This window comes from Protomyctophum parallelum (genome assembly GCF_964188405.1).
Source record: "Protomyctophum parallelum genome assembly, chromosome: 13".
Lineage (NCBI taxonomy): Eukaryota > Metazoa > Chordata > Actinopteri > Myctophiformes > Myctophidae > Protomyctophum > Protomyctophum parallelum.
In genome coordinates, this window is record NC_139708.1 from 26,506,762 (window position 1) to 26,514,697 (window position 7,936).

The following is a 7,936-nucleotide window of genomic DNA, read 5'->3' on the forward strand; positions in this document are numbered from 1 at the left end:
TAGAAAATTCATCAACTAATTCAGGTTCGTTGGGCCTCTCCTAAATCACCGCGGACCCCCGCATTAAGACGGAGAGAGAGAGAGAGACCTTTGCATTAAGACACAGAGAGAGAGGTTATAATCCAACACGCACATTTACACCCCTCGCATAGTAATGTAGATGTGTTCTGTGTGGCTGTCTGTGCAACAACAGCACTGTGCCTCTGTTTAGAACTGTTGTGTTTCAACTGATCTCAAAGTGCAGTGAAATAACCTGCGCGCAATAATACGAACACAATGCTCTAAATACATACACAAATAACACAATCATACTAAATATATAGTACATTATGATGTTAATGCAACATACAGAAACTGAATAACATATGCGATTAAATATGCAAAACATTTGTAGTGTTATGAGTAAAGGAATGCACATTTTTATAACAGCATTTATGCTTCGCTATTGACAGACACACACACGCGCGCGCGCGCACACGCGCACACGCACTATAGATAGATGATGGAGATACAAGGTCTTTGTTGCCAGAAAATTGACCCAATCCCAATCGACCCCCCCCCCCCCCTCACCTCCTCCCCCTCCTTCCCAAAACGCAGCATCATTTTTCACCAAGAAACAAAATGTCAGGAAAAAAACCTTCCAGATCAATCTGTACTTTAAACTCATCGAAAAGCCACAGTCTAAACTACATCACTGTCTGATCAGAAAACATATTGATTATCTGATCTTTACAATATAAGGTAGTCTACAATATAATATATATACACACACACGTCACAAACGGGAATCAAAGAAAGCGACATTTCTGGGAATTGAGAATAAAATGATACCTGATATTGAAGAATATATATGCTGCAATAGAAATGGTTGGATTAGTATTCTGTTCAAAAGATTGTATAGACATAAACATATAAAAGTTAGTTTTTGCTGTAGGCCTATATACGGGCGGGGCCTATATGGGCCTACTGACACAAATATCTATTTTAATGTCACTGTACGCTATAGTCGTTCTCAAACTGTTCGAGAAATTATAGACGTTTGTCCGGCCGGGACCCAAACTGGCTATACAATATAGCTGAAAATATAGCCTATACGTGTTTGTTTTTGTTTTTTTTGTAATTTAAGATGTTTCTTATTTGTCTTTGATTTCCCCATGAAATTATTGAAAAATAATAATTTAATTTGTTTTTAATTCATAAATATTGTATAGCTCTATTTTGAGAAGTCTTTTTTGAAAAATGTTTTGAGATGTTAATGATTAAAACAAACTAAAGGCACCCATAAAAATATGTCCGTGACCCACAAATAAATGGGTCTCCAACCATTGTTTGTAAAGTATATAGGGCTATAAGTATATATATATAGGCTATATGAAAATAGAAATAAACAGCTCCATTAATGGTATTTATGAGTAAATGTTCCATAATTCCAGGTTATTTTTCCTCCATCGAAGTGTATTGATCTACTATCTCTCCCCTAGAATCTGATTTGTGAAATGTTAGAAATGTTTCCACACAAATCCGGATCTACAGGGTAGAAATAGAAGACATAGAACCGCTCTCTCTCTCTCTCTCTCTCTCTCTCTCTCTCTCTCTCTCTCTCTCTCTCTCTCTCTCTCTCTCTGCCGATCTCATCAATACACTGATTGGATCCATTAGACGTCAGCCATGTGACGTCAGCGCTTTTCAAGCCGTTAATTTCAATTTTTCTTTTTACATGTATATAGCTCTAGCATATTTCAACATGTTTCACTGATCCTCAACGACCACCACACAACTATATGTTGGGCCTATATATATTTAATTCCATTTCATGTTTATACTATATCTTATTTAACATTTAATGATACAAAAGCCGGAATTATCCTTATAGATGCTGAAATATACCAAGCCCGTAACAACCAATATTTAATTTAAAGATTTTCTTCCCCCTAGTAGGCCTATGTATGTTTCAAGAAATGTTTCTTAAATTTGATACACTTGAATATTAATTATAGGCTAAATACTAATCATACATTTAACAAAGGTACAATATATATTTATAAAACGTGTCACCCATGAATGCATGCGTGGACCCTCGTGTAATCGTGCCATGTGCACCGGCGGTCCGCGGACCACTGGTTTATAAACACAACAGTGGTCCGTTTTCTTTCTATTATGAGTCATTTTTCTAGACAAGTGAACTACAAGACCACAATGCGTTGCACGGTGACCTTTGAACTTCACTACAAGTGTTTTTTCAAGTTCACGCTACTGTTTATGACGTCATGTTTTATTGTATTTTTTTTGGGGGGGGGAGGACTCGCCCCTGGATCCAAAAATAGATTTCCATAAAATGTTGTATTGTGAAAGCTTAATGTTCTGTGTTATTGAGTAATTGAAGCGGTGCAACAGTGAGGGACATTCCTCCGCAGCTAGACGGACATAAAAAGCGGACATGGAGACAATAAATCGCGGCCTCGTTTTGAACTCCAAGCCGCCGATCTGGGCCGGCTGACAGGTCGCTGGCTTTACCCAATGAATTATTGTTACAGCCATTCTCTCATTCATTCTTTCATTCATTTATTCTTTCACCATCCCTTTAAAGAAAGGATTTACTAGTAAGAGTGGTGAGAAAACGACTCTGTGCGTTTCGTTTTAAGATTACATAATTGAATATTCAAACAATAATTCATATTATTTACTATTTACTAGTTATATTTTCCACCATACGGACAGACAGAGGCCCATGATGGCTACACAGACGACATGGCTTTCAAATGCCATTTAACTTTTCAAATCATTAAGGTTTACAAACTTTTATAATATCAAACCCTCGCGTCCATTTATTTCCATTTAGATTATTTAATCCACTCCGTTTTTTTTTCCTTTTTAGAAAGTTGGATTCTCTTCAAAAGTTGTCAAAAAAATAAATTAAACTAAGTCCATTTGGCGCAGCAGCTTCGAGGCTTGTCAAAACCAGCTCCTCTCTGGACTTAATGAAGAGAGAACGTTAATTCCAACATCAGTGAAGTAGCTTTTTGGCCCCGTGGGAGAATAGAATGGAATCAATGAAGAACGTTACGGTGAAAAATTAACTGCAATGAAACCTGCATTTTAAAAGTTATAACATTAATTAAAACAATGCACCTTGATTAGTGCATTATTAGATGTATATCAGTTTTCTTTTTGAATGTTCTACAAGTGGCAACTTTTCAGTGTTAAAAAATAAATAATAAAATGTCAAAACAATTAAAAACATCTCATGTGAAACCTTAAAACAGAACAGCAGCAGCCGAGCAGGTCAGCGCAGCAGGTGCCATGCCATGGTATTGACGTGTTTTTATTTTTTTTGTTTAATTTCATAGTTTTGTGTTTGATTTAGTGACATTTAATTCCCCATGAGTCTGGGTCTGCACAAGGCAATATCTGAGTCTGGGTCTGCACGAGGCAATATCTGAGTCTGGGTCTGCACGAGGCAATATCTGAGTCTGGGTCTGCACGAGGCAATATCTGAGTCCGGGTCTGCACGAGGCAATATCTGAGTCCGGGTCTCTACTGGATACAAAATAAATAAAATACCGGTACATATAAGTAGTTAATCTATCAGAGCTGCACGACAATATTTATTTAGACTGGAAACAACAGTGTGACATCAACACAATTCCTGTATTTTTATAGAAGCCTAGTATATATGATACCGTAGTCTGCATTCTATAGAATTCTATATTATTTTATATAGTATTATTCTAGTATATTGTATACTATATTCTATAGCCTACTATTTCCTATAGCATATTAATTTTCTATATTATTCTATGGCAGTATTTCTAGCATCCTATAGGCTATAGTCAAACACTCTGTATTGTGTAGTACTAGTATATATTCTGTAGTATTCCTATAATGTAAAGCAGTATGTTGTAAATTATTCTATAGTATATAATATTGCAAAGCAGTATATTGTTATGGTATTCTAGTATTAGTATTCCTAGAATCATATAATATTGTACGGCAGTATTGTATATTTTTCTATAGGCTATAGTATTCCTATAGCATCCTAAAGCATTCTATATTCATTGTCCTGGCTGCACGCCAGTGGGGGCTTGTTTTTGTGTCACCTTGACCTCCTGGAGGCCCCTCCACCCCCCCCGGGGGGTCCGGAGGTCTCGTCAGGTATGGATCAAGGTGTGTGGTGTGTATGTCTGCCTCGATCCCCCCCAAGCCTCCCCCCTCCCTGCCGGGGCCTCAACTTCCCGTTGTCTGTGTCAAGGTTGTCAGCGGGCCCTTTCAGCCCCGCAGCGATGCATTGTTCACAGTTCAAACACCGCTTGGGTCAACGCCGGTTCAAGCCCCGCTCCGTCCACAATGCAGGGAGGGGTCCGGTACGCTGCCGCTGCACCCTTAGCAGGGAGGGAGGGGTCCCTTTATTTTTTGTGGGGCGCCAGCTGCCCCTCCTATATTCAGATGTTTGTGTAGATTTTCGTCCTATATACGCAAATCAAATTGCCATTGACAATGAATGGAGAATTTACGTAATTTGTAGACGAGCAAATCGGCTATTTTTGTCCTACACAAGGATTAGATTCCCATTAGAAATTAATGGAAAATTATGATGTATACGATGAAAAGAGCGCCCCTCACACACTTTATCCCACAAACTTTGTAACCCATGTTTTCACCCGGTGCCAATTGCCGATAAGCAGTATAGGCTTGGGTCCTTGTATTTCGCTAACCAATAACAGTGTTTTCGACCGCCACCAGCCCTCTAGACCACGCCCCTCTAGACCAGACATCACACAGGCTGCATGGAACAGGACACCTATAAGCTGTAATCCTATAGGCACTATATCTGCCAACATGGGGAGAGCCCCGAACTGAGCTTGTGCTTCCTTCAATGAACGAGAAGTGAGCAGGAAGCGTCTTATCGCCTGACAGGGGGGAGTTTCCCTGGTTGGACGTAGCGCGTGGAAGGAACACGTTATTCCAACCAGTTCCTTTCTGGCTGGCCAGGGGGAGGCAGTATATAGACCAGGATTACTGCATGCTTTTTGTGAGGGTATACCCTAGGGGACACGGGGAGAACATGTGAGGGTACCTACCCTATAGGGACACGGGGAGAACATGTGAGGGTACCTATACCCAGTGAGAAAGGGTAGCTACCCTAGGGGACACGGGAAAACATGTGAGGGTAGCTACCCTAGGGGACACGGGGAGAACATGTGAGGGTATACCTACCTAGGGGACACGGAAGAACATGTGAGGGTATAACTACCCTAGGGACACGGGGAGAACATGTGAGGGTACCTACCCTAGGGGACACGGGGAGAACATGTGAGGGTACCTATCCTAGGGGACACGGGGAGAACATGTGAGGGTACCTACCCTAGGGAACACGGGGAGAACATGTGAGGGTACCTACCCTAGGGACACGGGGAGAACATGTGAGGGTACCTACCCTAGGGGACACGGGGAGAACATGTGAGGGTACCTACCCTAGGCCTAGGGGACACGGGGAGAACAATCAAACTCCACACTGAAAGGCCCTCTCGCCAACCCCGTCTCGTGTATGGGCACTGATGACATGGAGGAGAGAACACGCCCCCAGCACCCACAGCATCCCCAGTGGGACTCGAACCCTGGACCTTCTAGCTGTGAGGCGACAGCGCTAACCGACTGCGCCCCCTAGCTGCCCCTTTAGTTCTCATGCTTTTCACTTTCAAAGATGATATTATGCTCTGTGTCTAATCCTCAATGATCAACTGATAGTGAATATACATGGAACCATTTGGGTTCACTGTGTTCAGAGTCACCCTGGACCCAACATTGAGAACCAGTCCAACACGGCTGCTTGTAGATCTGATATGGTTGCCGTCAGGCAGAAGGCTTGAATCTATATTTCACATGTTCATATAATACTTCATCATATAAGAGTGACACACGCAAGCAGTGAAAATAGCAGATCTACAAGCTGACAACGTGTACCGTCATGGTGCATTGTAAGCTTGAAGATCGGCTGTTTTCACTATTTAAAATCATTTTTTAAATAGACTTGGCTGGCATACTATCATAACTACCCTAAACATTAAAACTCCATAGACTTGGCTGCCACATGACGTAATTTCAAAAGCAAATTGGAGGGACCGGCACCACTCAAAAACAAAGTTCTTGGACTTTCAAGGTTTCCACCCGAAAGCGACCCATTTCTAATCACATCTGCCTAATGAATACATGTAACATCTGGATATAGTATAAATGTAAGTATAGGCCTGCATATGTTCACTCTGCTCACATCAGGAATATCTGAATATTTGTCATGTCTTTATTCTCGTTTTCCAGCATTCTGCTTCCCTTCCCAATAAACTACAAACAGGAAAACCTTCTCCCCTGCACTGTTTCACCAGCTGTAAACATTACTGTAAACATTACTGTAAACATCACTGTAAACATCAATGTAAACATTCAGTTGATTCTGATTCACATTCTTATTATTCATTCCATTTCTTCATAATATTATGAAAGAGTAACATTGGACTCAAATGGAACCTTGTGTGTGTGTGCATGTGCGTGTGTGTGTGTGTGTGTGTGTGTGTGTGTGTGTGTGTGTGTGTGTGTGTGTGTGTGTGTGTGTGTGTGTGTGTGTGTGTGTGTCTTTTGAACCCAAAATGTAACTGTATTCTATTCATATAATGAAACAATTTTGTAGCCAAAGAACCATTCTTCTTGACCTCCAAAGAACCATATAACTGAAGCTTGATGGTAATTTGAGGCACTCTGAAGAACCATTTTGCATCCAGTTGGCACCTCTATTTCTCTAGTCAGTTAAAGTATAAAGTAGCACCTCAACCTGACACACATGGTTCAACCTGACACACATGGTTCAACCTGACACACATGGTTCAACCTGACACACATGGTTCAACCTGACACACATGGTTCAACCTGACACACATGGTTCAACCTGACACACATGGTTCAACCTGACACACATGGTTCAACCTGACACACATGGTTCAACCTGACACACATCATGGTTCAAAGGTGTTTGTTCTAAAAGAACAACAATTGCTTTCAGTTCAGCCTGAGTGGAAAGAGTTGTATATTTCACAGCTTCTGGTTGTGAATACGGTTTAGTTTAGCAGCATGTGAAGACGGTTTAGCAGTATTGAAGACGGTTTAGCAGCATGTGAAGACGGTTTAGTGTAGCAGCATGGGAAGACGGTTTAGCAGCGCATGCAGGTTAATTTACAGCAGTCATTTGTAATAATGAGTATTTTAGGCCTATTAATACATAATTTATTCATGGAAACATGAAGTCTAATGGTTTTTCTGTGACGTATATATCTATGACATGCAGAGTCAGACTGCTGCTACTGCTGCTTGAAAAACTGGACCATCTTGTTTGTAAAAAAAAGAAAGAAAACAGGGCAGAGTGCGCGTGCGCACACACACACACACACACACACACACACACGTGCACACACTCACACTCACACTCACACTCACACTCACACGTACACACACACTACACAACACTTGTGTGAGGAATGTTGCCATAATGCGTTGGTTTGTAGATCTACTGTCACCACTTCTAGATGTCTGATATGATTTTAAAATAACTTCCCATGTTTCACTGTGGGAGCCAGCCCAGGACACGATCACACGCACGCACACACACACACACACACACACACACACACACACACACACACACACACACACACACACACACACACACACACACACACACACACACACATACCGTACACATGCACGCTGCAGCGAGACAGATAGAGGGATTACATGTACTTATTGAAAGATATAACTTCTTATGTTGGCCTATACATGCTACTGTAAATTCATAAATGTTTTGACACAGTGGTTCCAAAATATATAGTTTATATGGATTTTAACACAGACAATATGTTGTGCCGGAGACCCCCAGGGACCCCCAGGGACT